The sequence below is a fragment of the Rhamphochromis longiceps genome, linkage group LG11 (genome assembly GCF_057381845.1).
Source record: "Rhamphochromis longiceps isolate RC_006_pf linkage group LG11, R_longiceps_female_GT1.1, whole genome shotgun sequence".
NCBI lineage: Eukaryota > Metazoa > Chordata > Actinopteri > Cichliformes > Cichlidae > Rhamphochromis > Rhamphochromis longiceps.
The window spans coordinates 30334882-30353089 of NC_140567.1; the positions used below are offsets into that span (position 1 = coordinate 30334882).

Below are 18208 nucleotides of genomic sequence, written 5' to 3' on the forward strand. Positions count from 1 at the left end.
TGAGGACCTCTGCAGAAGGAGCTATAAGCAAAGATTAAGCAGCAACTTCAGGGGCTGAAAACTGAAACAAACATAAAAGAGCCACCCTTAGTGAGGATGCAGAGGTGGTCCGCTTATCTGTAAAGTATAAAACAACCATGACACACCAGGAATATAACGCTAAGGGTTAAAATCATGTGTACAGAGTGTGTTAAGGGTTAATAATATGTGTGGATAAATTAAAAACATAAGCTATAAAAAATATTTAAGGTTATGATCATGTAAAAATCACAGATAATTATGAGTTAAAAGCAGGATGAGTTTTTTTAAAATTTTGTTGTGTCTTTAAGTACAGATGCTGGGTTTGGTTGTACTTGACTTATGTTACTCAAAGATGCCACTAGATGGCGCATACTGCTCAGGATGAATGCAAAACCTTGTTAGAGGCAAGTAAATGAAAATAAATAGTATATGAATATATAAAGAGTGTTGATATTTTGTAGCCATAAAATCAAAAATTGTTTATATTCTTTGCACTTTAAGCACTTGTTGGCCATGTCTTAGAACTGATATGCCTTTCCTGAAGAAAATGTTGCACGCTTCGTTTTGTAGGGAAATACGTTACCATACTGAAAAAAGGGAATTTCATCATTACTGTCATAACCTGATTTTGACTGCTGGAATGAGAAAACTGTTGTTTGAGCAAGCAACTTAAAAACAGCCCCAAATAATATGTAAACTGTAGTGTGCTTGTTGAAAGTGAGCATGCAGACTGCTTGTAATTTTAAGCTATAAAGACTTTTGTATATTGTTTTTAGGAACCCTTACACGTGCATTGTTATTGTGTACTTAAGGAGTGTTCGGGGACTTTTAACATTAGCATTAGAACCACTGAAGCTAGTTATATCATTAGCTTGAAATAGATTGTTTGGTATAAAACAAATGATTTGGTCAAAATAAACATTCTGACTTGATGAACGTGTCGGATAAAAACTCAAAAAGAAAATAAATGATCTCATGCAAGACAGGGAAAAAATAAATTTACTAAGCAAAAAGACGTACATTTTTCAGCAAGAATACAAAGTACAAAAAACATGGTTTAAAATGGCATTTTGTGAAAGCACTAAAAGGAAACTCCAAAGATCATTTGTCACACTTTGGCTGTACACTTTCAAATATATGTGGCCAGACAATGTCAGTGTTGGCCATCTGCCAAATGGAAACTTAAACCGTTAAAAATCTGCAAAATACATCAAGAATACAGTAAAAAAAAAGTTAAGCCACTATATTTACTACTACAGCTAAATGTCATTGGGCAAGATTTTATAGTAAAGAAGTATAGACATCTAAAAATTGCTTAACCATGACATTTTTCTAATATGTGTAATCATTAAACTATTGCAGAGCATTATATTCAGAGGTAACATTTTCATCCCTGTAAGATTTGATTTGTTAATATTTGTGAAGTTTACAACATAGAGGAAATTTTAATTCAAAAATTAATTCAAACACAAAATGGAAATCCATCCATCCATCAATTACATCTGAAGAGATCAATATTTATCCTTAGCAACTATACAAAAGAATTCCTCAATTATCATCTATTATGTCATTCACAGTGGAGTACACTGCCTCATCTTCCCCTTCCTTCTTTTCTGGTTCACAGTGTTTCATCTCCCCCTCCAACATTTTACCGTCGTCTCCATCATCATCTACTTGTTCTTTTTTTTATTATCCTCTTTATTTCAGCGTACTCCGTCTTTGTGCTTTCTTGCGTCCTTGCTGGCTTTGTTTTTAACAGGGAAAAATCAATGGTGGCATATTCCACTTCTTTTGTCCCACTGTTTGAGTTCAGGGTCTGGTTGTTTTGTAATGCTTGACCATCATATATCTGATAGGTACAAAGTAAATTGTTTCAGTCATTTATCAGCTACAGGCAGCCCAACATTGTGCAAACTATCCATTTATCTAGTGTGTATTCTTTCATGCTTCAAAGGGTGTGAGTTCTGCGCCATATTCTAAGTCAAGCTATCCTATTTGTTTGGTTTCTCTCTCCATCTGTCCCTTCCTGCGTTGTGCTGGTGTAAGGGGTGCACCTGTAAATTGCTAGGCAGTGTTAAACGTCGCCTAGCAGAATAAAGGCAGCGTCACTTTATTCGGAAGCCTCTGCCTACCATTACAGCTATGCCTTGTTGTCAGCCCATGTTTTCAATGATGCACCTATCTAAAGTTGTATAATATGTAGTGTTCATTAAAGGATTGGCTTTTCATTTCTGGAAAACAATCAACTTTCCTGACACTGTCTTGCTTGACACTGTCTTGTGTGTTGTTGTTTAGTGTAGTCCTGATGGACTGAGCTGACTTATTATTGTTTCACCTGATAGCGCTGTGCAGTGAGTGGTTAGTTTGGTGGGGTGGTTTGTTTTAATATAAGAGGTGGTTCAGTGTGTGTGTGTGTGTGTGTGTGTGTGTGTGTGTGTGTGTGTGAGAGAGAGAGAGAGAGAGAGAGAGATTCCTATCTACATACTATGCATATACATCTGCCTTTATGTAACACAGAGATGTGAAAGATTTTTATTTTTATGCCTTGAAATGATGAGTTTTATCCAGTGGAATCCAGTGTGGATTACCAGCAGCAGTAAGACTTCTTCCAAATGTATGCAAGATATTTGTGCAGAAACCCATTTTATTATTTTAAGTTATATCAAAAAAGATGAATCAACATAAATACCAGTGGGTCATCTGGACGTGTCAGCATCACAAAAGTGTCATTCAAATGTCCAGAACTCGTCATTTCTTTCCTGTAGAAAAGGGCATATTTACAGAAACAATGTTGAAATGAATCTTAATTTGCATCTACACGGAAACATTAATAATAACTACAAAAATAAATTCTGTACCTGTAGCACTTTTTTGCCAAAAAGCAAACACCTGATGAAAGAACTGCACCAATCAAAAATGCAATGATAATTTCCAGAAATTGCCACCTAAGACCCGATGACGGCTCTGCACTCGAAGGAAACAACATGAAAAACCTGTTAACTCACATATTGAATTATATACAGCACACCTAATGGCTAGTCTAATGATTGTCTTAATTACATAGGTCATAGATTACATGGGTCCAAAAATGGTAGTAAAAATGTCAAGTGGTTAAAAGTGTTACAGAAAGGGTTTTAATTTAAAACAACAGCAACAACCAAACAAAACTTACCATCTTTTTTGGACAAGTTGTTATTGATCAGCAGGTTCTCTCTTACTTCTCCATTTCCATTGTTGCTAACTGTGGCGGGGCGTGGCCTGCGGTGCCGTGCAGAGGAGGCGGACGCACCTGCACGGCATCCGCAATCACGCCCCGCCGAATTAAATATTGTACTGGGTCCTGTGGTTGGGTTGTTGGTGTTATGTTGAGCTGGAAGCGGGAGAGCTGCAGCTCTGAGTGCGAATGTACAGCAACCGTGTAGGGATTAATAAAAGCAGCAAAATGCCACTGGGTCTGCCGTGGTCGTTTACAGTGGTGCCGAAACCCAGGACGGGAGGCACGGCAGATCCAGGAGTGGGCCAGCAGAGGGAGGAGCTGGCGAGAATGGTGGCCGAGCTGGCGGCCACGCAGCAGGAGCAGGCGGCGGTGTGGCGCCGCAGGCAGGAAGAGCTGCAGGACCGGATCAGCGCCGCCAGATTCTCCATCCTCTGCAGGTGGCGTTCGGTCTGGTCCTGCAGCTCTCCCGCTTCCAGCTCAACATAACACCAACAACCCAACCACAGGACCCAGTACAATATTTAATTCGGCGGGGCGGGATTGCGGATGCCGTGCAGGTGCGTCCGCCTCCTCTGCACGGCACCGCAGGCCACGCCCCGCCACACTAACACATTCAACAGTGCTGTTGCCATGGTTTTTTACAGTGAGACTGACAGTGCTGTTGACTGTGTGGTTTGATACACTAGTAATGACAGAGTACTCAGTGTGGTGATTCAACAGAGGCCATGTGATGTTAGGTAAAGGAAAGCCTTCACTGATGCACACACAGGTCAAACCCTCAGACTGAAGCACACATCCTGAGCCATTCTGTATCTTTGTATGCCCTGTAAACATGTAGTCAGAATCATAAAACAGGACACGCTGCAAGCTATAATGTTAATGAACTTCAGGTTAAAAATACATGCCATCTACTTACAAGTCACAGTTACATCAACATATGAAGGCACAGCTGTGTCCAGATGTTTTACTGTACAGATGTACTGCCCTGAATGTTCTGATGTTACATTATGGATGACAAGTGTAGCTGATCCAGTGTCATTGTGCAGCTTTGTGTTAGAACTAAGTTTAGACCACACAATCACGGATGGAGGAAAACTTTCAGCACTGCAGGTCAGATTCAGAACATCTCCCTCCTTAACAGTTGTATTCCCAATGATCTGAGCAGCCCTGTTATCTGTGGAGAATATTTAGGTGGTTTATTTAAGGAGTTTGGAAACAACACTGGCACATAATCATTCTTCATGACTTCAACTGCAAAATTAACCTGGAAGATGATAAGGCTGCTGATGAAATCACTGGTGATGTTATCCAGTAATGTGACAATGTGTGGTACTTACATATTACTGTTATGGTGACGTTTTCCTTTAGGGTATTGTTCATATATGTAACTGTACAGATGTACTGTCCAGAATGATCCGGTTTCACATTTTGAATGAAAATTGTAGCTGATCCAGTGCCATTGTGCAGGTTTGTGTCAGAACCAAGTTTAGACCACACAATCAGAGATGGAGGGAAACTGTCAACACTGTAGGTCAGATTCAGAACATCTCCCTCCTTAACAGTTGTATTCCCAATGATCTGAGCAGCCCTGTTATCTGTAAAATACATTTCAGTGTTATATTTATGGAGAGGGCAAGTTACACTGACATGTAATCATTCAACCAGAAAAATGAAGGATAAGAATGATAACAACGCGAGTTTAATTAATGCAAAGTGTAAAATGCCACAAATGTCATTAAAATGCAAATTACAATTTGGTCACTGTACAACATCATAATAGTTTTCAACAGGCTCTTAATACATTTCCTCTTACTTCCCCTGTATAGTGCAGTCTACAGTGTTCCTCTTTCTAAGCAAATTTTTACTCTACATCATCGTCTTCAACTTATCAAAATTATTTTAAATGACATTTTTGAAAAGTACAAGTCGTCAGTGGTATCACTGTCTAAACATTTCAAAGCCAATATACACAGATATTGAGATGATATCACATATTTAATGAGGTGTGGCTGTAAGAGTTATTCAAAAGAATTACACTAATCTAAATGCACCATTTCAGGTACCAGATGAAACGAATATGACCACTGCTAAAAATCTTCTGCTTAAAAGCACAAAGTTTTGTACTTACATATCACTGTGATATTGATATCCTTCTTCAGGGTATTGTTCATATATGTAACTGCACAGATGTACTGTCCAGAATGTTCTGGTTTCACATTCTCAATGACAAGCCTGGCTGATCCAGAATAACTGTGCAAGTTTGTGTCAGAACCAAGTTTAGACCACACAATCAGAGATGGAGGGAAACTGTCAACACTGCAGGTCAGATTCAGAACATCTCCCTCCCTAACAGTTGTATTCCCCATGATCTGATGTGTCCTGTTATCTGCAAAATACATTTCAGTGAGTTCAGTGGTATATTTAAGGAGAGGGCAAGTTGCACTGCCATTTTCTGTTCAATCAGAAAAATGCCCGAACGCCCCTCAAAAAACATAAAAAAAAATCACATCTTGCAAAGCTGTGTAGATGTTAACTTGCAGGATAAGAATGATAACAGCGTGTGTTTAATTAATGCAAAGTGTAAAATGCCACAAACGTCAATAAAATGCAAATTACAATTTGGTCATTGTACATTATCATAATAGTTTTCAAAAGGCTCCTAATACATTTCCTCTTACTTCCCCTGTATAGTGCAGTCTACAGTATTTCTCTTTCTAAGCAAATTTTTACTCTACATCTATAAATAATAAGATGTACATTTGTACATCGTCTTCAACTTTTCAAAATTATTTTAAATGACATTTTTGACATTTATGAAAAATACAAGTCGTCAGTGGTATCACTGTCTAAACATTTCAAAGCCAATATACACAGATGTTGAGATGATATCATATATTTAACGAGGTGTGGCTGTAAGAGTTATTCAAAAGAATTACACTAATCTAAATGCACCATTTCAGGTATCGGATGAAACGAATATGACCACTGCTAAAAATCTTCTGCTTAAAAGCACAAAGTTTTGTACTTACATATCACTGTGATATTGACATCCTTCTTCAGGGTATTGTTCATATATGTAACTGCACAGATGTACTGTCCAGAATGTTCTGGTTTCACATTCTCAATGACAAGCCTGGCTGATCCAGAATAACTGTGCAAGTTTGTGTCAGAACCAAGTTTAGACCACACAATCAGAGATGGAGGGAAACTGTCAACACTGCAGGTCAGATTCAGAACATCTCCCTCCCTAATAGTTGTAACACCACTGATTGTAATTTCTTTCATATCTGTGAGATAAAAATACACATTTTACAATCATGTTATTTCCTTTTCAGAATCTGCTGATGATTCAATAGATTTAAAAAAATGCAAACAATAAATAGGAGGTTGCAAAGTACTCACGGTTTACATGTACAGTCAAAGTCTCCTCTGTAGATTTTCTACCTGTGAAGTTGATCTTGCAAGTGACACTGGTGTTATGGTGTTCAGCTGAAGGATTAAAGGTCAAAGTTGAGATGTGTCTCTGTGTGAAAGTCGTCGGATTGTCAGTGTTGAAATCAGTCCTGTTTCCTTTAATGTAAGATTCAGTCCCTCCTGCTCCTCTCCATGTCCAGGTGATTTCAGGAACAGATCCAGAGCAGAGACCAGGAGCAGTGCAGGTGAGTGTGGCCTGCTGTCCCTCAGACAGTGTGGGAGTCATTACTGTGGGCTTCTGACTAAGACCTTATGGAAATAAATTGCATTAATGAACCCAAATTAACTACCGGAAGTTCATCTAGCACATTAATCTGGGTTCAAATAATAAGCTATTTAGTGAAAATGGTCGTTTTGCCAGGAACTGCTGCAGTTCCTACCAGCTACCATAGAGGTCAACAATTCCCCAGAAGAGTTAATACTTCATTAAGACCATAAAAATCCTAAATATGTTATTATACATGACTTTTTTCTACATGATTGGCCTTGGAATAGCTTTTCATACCTTTAACAGAGACAGTTACTCTTGGAATGAATGTGAATCCATCTTGTTGTCCATTCATTTCACCAGTAACTCTGAGCTGATATGATCCAGAATCAGACTCTTTCAGATCGTTAATGATTATGCTGCAGTTGTTCTGACTCACATCAGGCTCCAAACGTGAGACTCGTCCTTCAAACCCAGACTGAGCTTTTTTGTCTGTGTTTTTGTTGCTGTGAAATATTATTTCATCATCACTGCAACTGTGTTGAGATGTTTCACATTTGTACCAAACTGTATGTTTGGGTGTAAACTCATCAGCAGTAGTGAAAGAACACGGGATCACAACACAGAGTCCAGCCTCTGCTGTTAGTTCTCGCTCACTCAGAGTAACACAGTATCCTTTGTCACAGTGTTGTTGGCCCCAGGCTGAAGCACCTGTTAATGCAAAGGGAAAGATAAATATAATGATATATCACAGTAACTTGTATTTTTTACACAAGGTGTTTGTTTGTGCTATATACAGCAACTATAGTTTTCACATTTCATGGTGTATTATATCCAGGTTATGAAATCTGCCTGGATATTAGTTAACAGTATCTCGAGACATGTTTCACAAAAGATTAAATTAATTGTTAAAAAGCCAACAGATGATAGTAAAGGCACAAATTTATGATGAATTGTGAGTGTTAATAAAATCTTATCATCTGGATAAATTTCAGAAAAAGAGTGTTACATACAAATATAAAAAAAATCAAATACAAATATAGTAGAATTACATGAAAGGAGAAGATACAAACCTGTGCCAACAATGCTGCCTTTTACAGAGAAAAACAGATTTGCCCAGATGAGCACAAACATGTTCGATGCTCGAGACATTCAGTCTCTCCCTCCACAGAATAACTTGTCCAGCAGAGGAGCAGCCTCTGCTGTTAGTTTTTGTTCACAAAGGATAACACAGTATTCTTGAGACTGCTGTCTTCCACCAGTTTTGCAACCTAATTACAAGAATACAGAAGAGTCAAAATGTTTTTTAGCATTGCTGCTCTCAGAGAAAAGCAGAATACCCCAGATGAGAACAAATGTTCGATATGTGACACGTTCAGTTTATCCCTCCACAGAGAAACTTGAACGCAGATGATGTAAAGATGCAGAACTAAAACAAGGGATTGTCCACATTTTACACAAATTATCTTAAAGGATGTCACATAATTTGCTAGCAGTCATATGTATAAACTCGGTCTTAATACATAGCTGTATCATTTAATTAATACAACAACAGAAATAAATGTAGAAACAGTCCACCAGTTTTTTTGTCCAGCACAAGTAACTTTTGTCAGCAGTGCCATATAGAAGAAAAGGTGGAATTGTATTTATTTTTTACCTTTTTCCTGTGTTTCTCGTTCTCTCTTCTCTCCACAGTGATCTCAGCTGACTGCCCTAGTCGTCTCTATTTTCTGTTTCTTCCTTGTTTTTGCACCAAGATATAAGGAAGTTTCTCAGCACACGTTTAAATGTTACTGAGCAAGACTGGCTTCAGTAAAAGCACCATCGTATATCACACTATGTAAATGTATTTCTCACTACTTAAGCACTGAGAAATGCAGCTGTTTTATTTGCTTAAAAAAGACCCTCTACTGCTGAATCTCTGCATAGAGAGTATTCTTTTTTTTCTTGATAACTCGAAGCTGGTAAAAATTAAGGAATTGGAACTGGTGAAGAAACCTCATGTTACTGACAGTGTGTGGTACATGCACAGTCGTGGCCGCAAGTTTTGGCTGTGGCATAAAGTTTCTTTTTTGTGTACTTTGCTGATCTTTTGCTGTCCCTTGCATTTAATGTCTCACTGTATGTATACATTCAAAACAGAAGTAGCAACAAATCCAAAGGCAACTACCCGACTGTAGGCCACAAATGATCTGAAATCACATTACTGGCACACTGGTACAGCACATGTGAGTGAAAGCTTCACAAGCAACAGTGGTGTGTAAATTCAAGAAACATAAGAAACATGTTTCCCTCCTGTTTTTCTTTCCCTCCTTTGTGTATTTAATGTGTCTTCCTTTGCTCTTTGTTGCGTTGTCCCCTCACGGTGCTGTGTTTTTCTTCCATGCTCCTGGTAATGTTCTGGTTCTCTGTTTCCTGGTTTTCTAGTTTGCGCTACATGTTTTGAGTTTCTAGTTTAGTTTTCTTGTATTTTATTTTCAAGTTTTTCTACAGCAATAAAGCTGCCGTTTTGAGTTTATTCCTTTGTGTATGTGTCTTGCTTTTGGGTTCTTCATCCTGCCTGGCACACATCACATACTTTGACATTCTTGGGGCTTTAGCAGATTTCAAAGTTTCATACACGCCTTCATATTGCAGAGTTCACATAAGTAATATTTTTACGTGCATCAAAATAAGTTGTATTTAAAAGGAAATCTCACAATGTCTATGTTACCGTTTTATTTTAATATCAATATTCAATAAGCCAAAAATAACTAAAACTAGCAACATGTACAGTAAATTTAATGGTCAAGACAAAGGGTGTTTTCACATCCTCTTTTAAGCTGAAAGAGAAAAAGTGTTGAATAGACAGTTGTGTGTGTTTAGCTGTTTCTTTGAACCACCAAGTAGTTCAGAGAAACAGCTTGCCACCGGCTTTCATGTTGGCAAAATGATTGTAAGTCACATATTTTGTCCAACTGTGCTTCAATGCTGTGGCTGTGTTTGGCAAGGCACACACAGACGTTTCCCTTCCTATAAAATTTAAGTAACATTGTTACTTAAAAAAATACTCAGGGAAGTTCAGTTAACGCTAGAAATGTGCTTTGGAGTTTGTACGTGCTTTGTCTCCAGGGGCCACCGTATGTAAATATATATAAATAAAACCACGGTTTATTTTTTTACATTAATAATTCCTTTTGTGCATAATTTTACATTGTTGTTAATAATAAATTAATTAAAGCAACAAAACAACCTGAAGAGCCGGTTGGGAGCCGAAAGAGCCGACTCTTTTTAGTGAGCTGAGCCGAAAGAGCCTGTTCTCTAAAAAGAGCCGGAAATCCCATCACTACTCTGTTGCAGTGTCTGCTTGTGAGTCTGTCTGTAAGTTCAGTCTGTGTTTCCTGTTTTGTTTTGAAAGTCCGTGTCTCATGTTAGCATGTCTGGTTTTGCTTCCTTTGTCTCGTCAGCCCTGATGCGCCCCAGCTGTTTCCCTCCTGTCTCCCATTCCCTGATTGCTCCTCTGTGTATTTAAGCCCCGTGTTTTCGTTTGTTTGTGTTGCGATTTACCCTCATCTTGTAATGTGTGTTCTGTCTGCCTATGTGAGTTTATTTTGTAACTTTCAGTGTTGTTCCTTTTTAGTTCAGCATTAAAGCTGGTTTTAATTTCACATTTTGCCTCAATTAGTTTGCACTTTGCGTCCTCCTTACCACCATTCCTCCCTGCACACAGCCTTCACATGACATTTTCACCCACCTTAATAGGTCTTGCATTAGTATAGAGTGTGTGTCCACACCAGATCCTGGAATTTCATCTCTCAAACTCTTCCTCTCTAGGTCTTGAATAGTGTCATCTGATGATGGGGGCCCTCAGCCCATATATGGGAGAGGCTTTCCTCCACAGCTAGACGTTTTCTCTAGCTCTACACAGGGTCATTTCTTAGAGACCCCAGCCTTGGAATCACAGTTTTTTGTTTGTTTTTTTTCTCTGTATTTGATGTTTATGTTTGATATGTTTGTCTGTTTAGGGAGTAGATCTGATAAGTTTAATTTTACTTGCTTTATGGACATACGCTGATTACATATGGCTAGTGATAAAGTAAAATTTATATCTTTCAATGTTAATGGGCTGTTAAATCCAATTAAACGTACTAAAATCCTAACTAAAGTGAAAGCAGAACAAGCCCATATAGTCTACTTACAGGAGACCCACATGACAGATAAGGAGCACGTAAAATTAAAGAGAATGGGTTTTACTAATCTGTTTTTTTCTTCATACAAATCAGGACATAGGAGAGGAGTTGCAATCCTTATTTCAAGCAAATTAAACTTTGAAAAAGTATCTGAAATGGGTGATAAAGAGGGCAGATTTATTCTAGTAAAAGGGAAAATAGATGGGAATTTGATCACCCTCTTAAATGTTTATGCCCCACCAAAGAGTGATATTAGCTTCTTCCAAAGGATTATTAATATTATGGTAACAGAAACAGAAGGCCTTTTGATCTGTGGAGGGGATTTAAATATACACCTGCAGCCAAAATTAGACTCGTCTAGCAAGAAAACATACGATATGAAATCTCCATATATCAAAGTGAATGCACTTTTTGAGGAGGTAGGATTAATGGACATATGGCGAGACCTTTTTCCTAATAGAAAGGACTATACTTACTACTCTGCCCCACACTCTCTTTATACAAGGATAGATTATTTTATAACATTTGGTAAAGATAAGGATAAAATATATACTTGTGGAATTGGAACGATAGATATAAGTGACCATGCACCAATATATTTATCCATTGATTTTAACTTACGGTTAAAAAATAATACATGGAAATTGAACTCAAGTCTATTGAATGATTCACCTTTCAAGGCACAAATTAAATCAGAAATTAGTCTCTTTTTAGAGTTCAATGATACCGGAGAAGTACCACCTCCCATACTATGGGATACTCTGAAGGCGGTACTAAGAGGGAAAATTATAGCAATAGCTTCATTTAGGAAAAAAGATAAGAATAGAAAATTAGAAGAGTTGAGTAAGAAACTAAAGGAATTAGAAAGAAGACATAAAAGGGACTTAACACAGGATATATTAAGGGACATCAAAAACATTAGGAACGAAATTAACAATATAGCCACACAAGAAATCAAGAAAGATTTAATGTTTTTGAAACAGAGACAATATGAAAGTGGCATTAAATCTACCAAAATATTGGCGTGGAAATTGAAAAAAAAGATAGCGGAAAATACAATTTATAAAATTAGGGACCCAAGTACAAAAGTGATAAAAAATAAATTAAATGAAATACAGGAAGCCTTTGAAAGATTTTATAAAACCCTATACTCTGAAGCCCCGGGCGGGACTGAAGCTCAGATGGATAGCTTTCTGAACTCTCTAGACTTACCCACTCTAGATGAAGAACAAAATCAAGCAATGACAATGAATATAACTGAGGAAGAATTAAAAGCTGCAATTAATAGGCTTAAATTAAGTAAATCACCAGGACCAGATGGTTACACGGCAGAGTGGTATAAAGAATTTAAAAAGGAACTGATACCTGTCTTACTGCCTACATTGAATTGGGTTTTGAAAAAGGCACAAATGCCCCCCAGTTGGAAGGAGGCAATTATTTCAGTTATACCAAAAGAAGGCAAAGATAAAATGGAATGTGGATCTTTCAGGCCAATCTCTGTTCTTAACGTGGACTATAAACTTTTCACATCTATCATGGCCAAACGGCTAGAAGAGTTCCTACCAACACTGATATGTAATGATCAAACAGGTTTCATACATCAACGCCAAACACAGGACAATATACGAAAGACACTACACATTATGGACCATATACAAAAACACAAAATCAAAGCAATTGTGATGAGTGTAGACGCTGAAAAAGCCTTTGACTCTGTCAATTGGAAGTTCCTCTACAGGGTACTATATAAATTTGGCTTTCATGATATGATTATTAAAACGATACAAGCATTATATGATAATCCTACAGCCAGGATCAAAATTAATGGATGCCTATCCAACAGTTTTACCCTAAAAAGGGGCACTAGACAGGGCTGTGCATGGTCACCGTTACTTTTTGCACTATACTTGGAACCACTAGCTCAATCCATCAGGCAAAATAAGGACATTAAGGGAATTTTTATCAAAGGGACACAATATAAACTGGCTTGCTACGCGGATGACATTTTGATTTACCTTGGACACCCAACATATTCTTTACCCAAGCTGATGCAGTCATTTGAACAATACGGCCAATTATCAGGCTATAAAATTAATATAGGTAAAACCCAGCTACTCTAATATAACTACAGCCCACCAGAAGAAATAAAATGTAGCTACTCTCTGGTATGGCAAACGGAGTGTTTTAAATATTTAGGCATAAATTTACCGAAAGACCTTACAAAACTATTCGAACAGAACTACCTACCCTTATACAAAAAAATAAAGGAAGATATAGTAAGATGGAATTTAATTCCTTTCTTTAGTTTTAATTCAAGAACTGATTCTATTAAAATGAATGTATTGCCAAGATTTTTGTATCTATTTCAAACCCTACCAATAGAGATTAACCAAAGTCAATTTAATGAGTGGGATAAAATGTTATCTAGATATATATGGCAAGGTAAAAGACCAAGGGTTCGCCTTAAAACACTACAGCTGGCTAAGCAAAAGGGAGGATGGGGCCTCCCTGACCTCAGATATTATTATTTTGCAGCGCAGATGAGAGCAATAATATGCTGGTGTAACCAATCATACACTGCCCAATGGAAAACCATTGAGGAACAAATGCTGTCTATACCTATTCAGGCAACTCTAGCTGACAATAACTTACAAACCTATATAAAAAATACTGATAACATGTGGGTGAAAAGGACCCTTAAAACATGGAGAACTATTATAAAGGAATATAAACTCGAGACCAATATTACAGTTCTTAAATGGTGTGCTTACGACTCAGAGTTCAAACCTAATGAACTGGATTCTAGATTCAAGGACTGGACAGGTAAGGGCATAACAGCCCTGTGCAGTATAATGAAGGATGGAAAATTGTTCAGCTTTGACATGCTTAGAAAAACATTTTCATTAGAAAAAGAAGACTTCTATCGATATCTGCAGTTAAGGCACTATGCCGACACGAAGATGAGAAACGTAACAATGATAAACACACGCTTGATGGAACTGTTTATAAAAAGCTATAACTCAGAAACTATTGATAGAATTGTATCATGTCTCTATAAGGGTCTAATGGATTTGAAACCACATTCGACTTCATATATTAGAACAAAATGGGAGAAGGAAGGAGGGATAAAAATATTAGAGGAAGAATGGACGGCAATATGGAGATATCAGTGGATGTGTACCAGCTCACAAAAGTGGAGGGAATTTGGCTGGAAGTGCCTAATTAGATACTTTATAACACCTTCTCAGAAGTCTCATTATGATGATAACCCCCCTGCTTGTTGGAGGAACTGTGGAAATCAAAGTGCAAATCATTACCATATTTTCTGGGACTGCTCAATCTTGAGGGATTATTGGAGAGAAATACATAATGCCTTACAGGATATCTTTAAACGTGAAATACCTCTCGAGAGTAAGACTATGTTCTTTGGATATATACCTCAGGAATGGCCTAAATATGATAAACATTTAATAAATATTTTATTGGTGGCCTGTAAAAAGAATATCACCAGAAAATGGTTATCCCCAGAGAGCCCAAACATAAGTACATGGATGGAAATCACAATGGAAATTTATAACATGGAAAAGATAACAGCTTCTGTTAACCACAAGCTGGAGAAATTTACATCATATTGGGAAAACTGGGTTAAATATATCACGCCTCATAGGCCAGATTTTACTATTACAAACCAATAATTATGACGTATGTATATATATTTATAGGATCACCCCATACCAACACATCCGTGTTTTTTTTTTTTGTTTTTTTTTGTTTTTGTTTTTTGTTTTTTGTTTCTTTTTTTTGTTTTGTTTTGTTTTTTTGTTTTTTCTCTTTTCTTAGGTTTGTTAGTTTTGTTTTTTGTTTTTTGATTTTCGGATTATGTGATGGTTTCAATTACTTCTATCGTTGTAAGTATTCTTCCCTTATGACTTGGATGTAAATTAAAATACTATTTCAGTATTTAAGGCAGATAACCTAAGTATGACGAATGCTTACATGATGTACATACTGTGAATGCCTGCTTTTGAAACCTTAATAAAAATATGAATTAAAAAAAAAAAAACATGGTTGGTTATAACATGGTTATAACATGGTTGGTTATAACATGGTTGGTTATAACATGATTGGTTATAACATGGTTGTAAAATGGTTGGTTATAACATGATTATAACATGGTTGTTATAACATGGTTGGTTATAACATGGTTATAACATGGTTGGTTATAACATGGTTGGTTATAACATGGTTGTAAAATGGTTGGTTATAACATGGTTATAACATGGTTGGTTATAACATGGTTATAACATGGATGGTTATAACATGGATGGTTATAACATGGTTGGTTATAACATGGTTGTAACATGGTTGGTTATAACATGGTTATAACATGGTTGCAACATGGTTGGTTATAACATGGTTATAACATGGTTGGTTATAACATGTTTATAACATGGTTGTAACATGGATGGTTATAACATGGTTGGTTTTAACATGTATAACAGTTGGTTATAACTGGGTTATAACATAGTTGGTTATAACATGGTTATAACATGCTTGGTTATAACATGGTTATAACATGGTTGGTTATAATATGGTAATAACATGGTTGGTTATGACATGGTTATAACATGGTTGGTTTTACCATGGTTATAACATGGTTGGTTGTAACATGGTTATAACATGTTTGGTTATGGTTGGTTATAACATGGTTATAACCTGGTTGATTATAACATGGTTGGTTATGACATGGTTATAACATGGTTGGTTTTACCATGGTTATAACATGGTTGGTTGTAACATGGTTATAACATGTTTGGTTATGGTTGCTTATAACATGGTTATAACATGGTTGGTTATAACATGGTCAGAACAGGATTGGTGATAACATGGTTGGTTATAACATGGTCATAACAGGATTGGTGATAACATGGTAATAACATGAATCGTTACAACATGGTCATAACATGGTTGGTTATAACATGGTCATAACAGGACTGGTTATAACATGTTTGGTTATAACATGGTTGGTTATAACATGGTAATAATATGGTTGGTTATGACATGGTTATAACATGGTTGGTTTTACCATGGTTATAACATGGTTGGTTGTAACATGGTTATAACATGTTTGGTTATGGTTGGTTATAACATGGTTTTAACATGGTTGGTTATAAAATTGTTATAACATGGTTGGTTATAACATGGTTATAATATGGTTGGTAATAACATGTTTATAACAGTTGGTTATAACAGGGTTATAACATAGCTGGTTATAACATTGTTGGTTATAATATGGTTATAACATTGTTGATTATAACATGGTTATAACATGGTTGATCAAAACATGGTTATAACATGGTTGGTTATAACATGGCTATAACATGGTTTGTTATAACATGGTTATAACATGGTTGTTATAACATGGTTGGTTATAACATGGTTAGTTGTAACATGTTTATAAAATGGTTGTAACATTGTTGGTTATAACATGGTTATAACATGGTTGTTATAACATGGTTGTTATAACATGGTTGTTATGATATGGTTGGTTATAACATGGTGGATATAACATGCTTGGTTACAACATGATTGGTTATGACATGGTTATAACATGGTTGGTTATAACATGGTTTTAACATGGTTGGTTTTAACATAGTTATAACATGGTTGGTTGTAACATGGTTATAACATGTTTGGTTATGGTTGGTTATAACATGGTTATAACATGGTTTGTTATATAATGGTTATAACAAGATTTGTTATAACATGGTTGGTTATAACATGTGTAGCGAACCCCCCTGAATGAAGGATGACACTTTACTGATGACGTTTTGAAGGTTTAATGGCAGTAAACCATCAATCTCACCGTAAGAGCTGGGGATGTATACATAGAAACAGCGTGTAAGCAAAAATAATCCACACTCTTACAATCGTAAACCTTATAACATGAAGTTCGTTTCAAAGTAACATTTAACAAATGTAGCAACTGTCACAAAAACGTCTAAACGTGTCCTCATTTATATCATAACCATACCTTGTGCCTCTATCAAGGGGGCTGCTAATGACAAAAGAAATCTCCATAGGCTCCGTTAAGCCATCACATTTCAAAACTCCCGCGACTGCTGCTGAAAACTGCGCCAAAAACAGTTTTACGGGAAATTGTCCCATCAAAATAAAGGCTTCTACACACGAACAGGAAGTTGGTAGTAGAAAACAGCAATGAGTGCCAAAATAAGGTGCAAGGAAAGGCATTCAGGGTTATTTACACTCCCACCAAAATTACGAATAATTGGTTTACATAAGAACCAAAATGAATAATTTTCCCAAACAAAATAACCCATGTAGGAGTTACCTTAGGAACTTTCTAACAACAATACAAGTTTTTGTACTGGACGCTCAACAACTGATAGTTTAGTAGAGCGTTGACCTTTATTATTGAGTCTGTTTTCTCCAAGTGAGATCTTTACCCTTCGCACAAGTCCATCTTTTCCACTGACAGTCTCTACAACTCTTGCAAGTCTCCATTCCCCTCTGGGTGCCAGTTCATCCATTTCCAACACAACATCACCTACTTTTAGATTCCTCTTTGGAGAGTGCCACTTTTGCCTTGAAGTGATGTTGTGAATGTATTCTCGTCTCCAGCGGCTCCAGAACTGCTCTGCAAGGAACTGCACGCGGCGCCACCTCTTCTTGCTGTACAGGTCCTCATTTGAAAAAGCACCAGGTGGAGGCAACGGTGCATTGGATTTCATGTGCAGTAGATGATTGGGCGTGAGCGGTTCTAGGCTGTTGGGGCTGTTCAAGTTATCTATAGTCAGGGGTCTGCTATTGACTATAGCCATGGCTTCGTAGAATAACGTCCGTAATGAAGCATCATTGAGTCTGTCATGAGCCAGTGACAGAGTGGTATTCAGCACACTTCTGACAGTCTTTATCTGACGTTCCCACACTCCCCCTGCATGACTAGCATGGGGTGCGTTCATCACAAAGTCACATTGTTTTTCAGTCAAGTATGTATTTAGTCTCTGAGTGTCTAGCTCATTTAAAGCTGCTTTAAACTCATTCTGAGCACCAACAAAGTTCGTTCCCTGGTCACATTGGATGTGTCGAACTGCACCT

The 18208-nt window shown here is 37.0% G+C and overlaps 1 pseudogene across 1 annotated transcript; it reads right to left on the minus strand.

Moving 5' to 3' along the window:
* Positions 1-1569: 1569 nt before the first annotated feature.
* Positions 1570-7358, minus strand: LOC146659515 (basement membrane-specific heparan sulfate proteoglycan core protein-like; annotated as a pseudogene). The gene is made up of 11 exons (XR_014913863.1): positions 7218-7358; positions 6641-6961; positions 6268-6525; positions 5367-5624; positions 4576-4833; positions 4155-4412; positions 3844-4062; positions 3194-3262; positions 2880-2985; positions 2711-2780; positions 1570-1870 (listed from the first exon to the last, which is right to left on the minus strand). The product of XR_014913863.1 is annotated as a basement membrane-specific heparan sulfate proteoglycan core protein-like (transcript).
* Positions 7359-18208: the final 10850 nt, after the last annotated feature.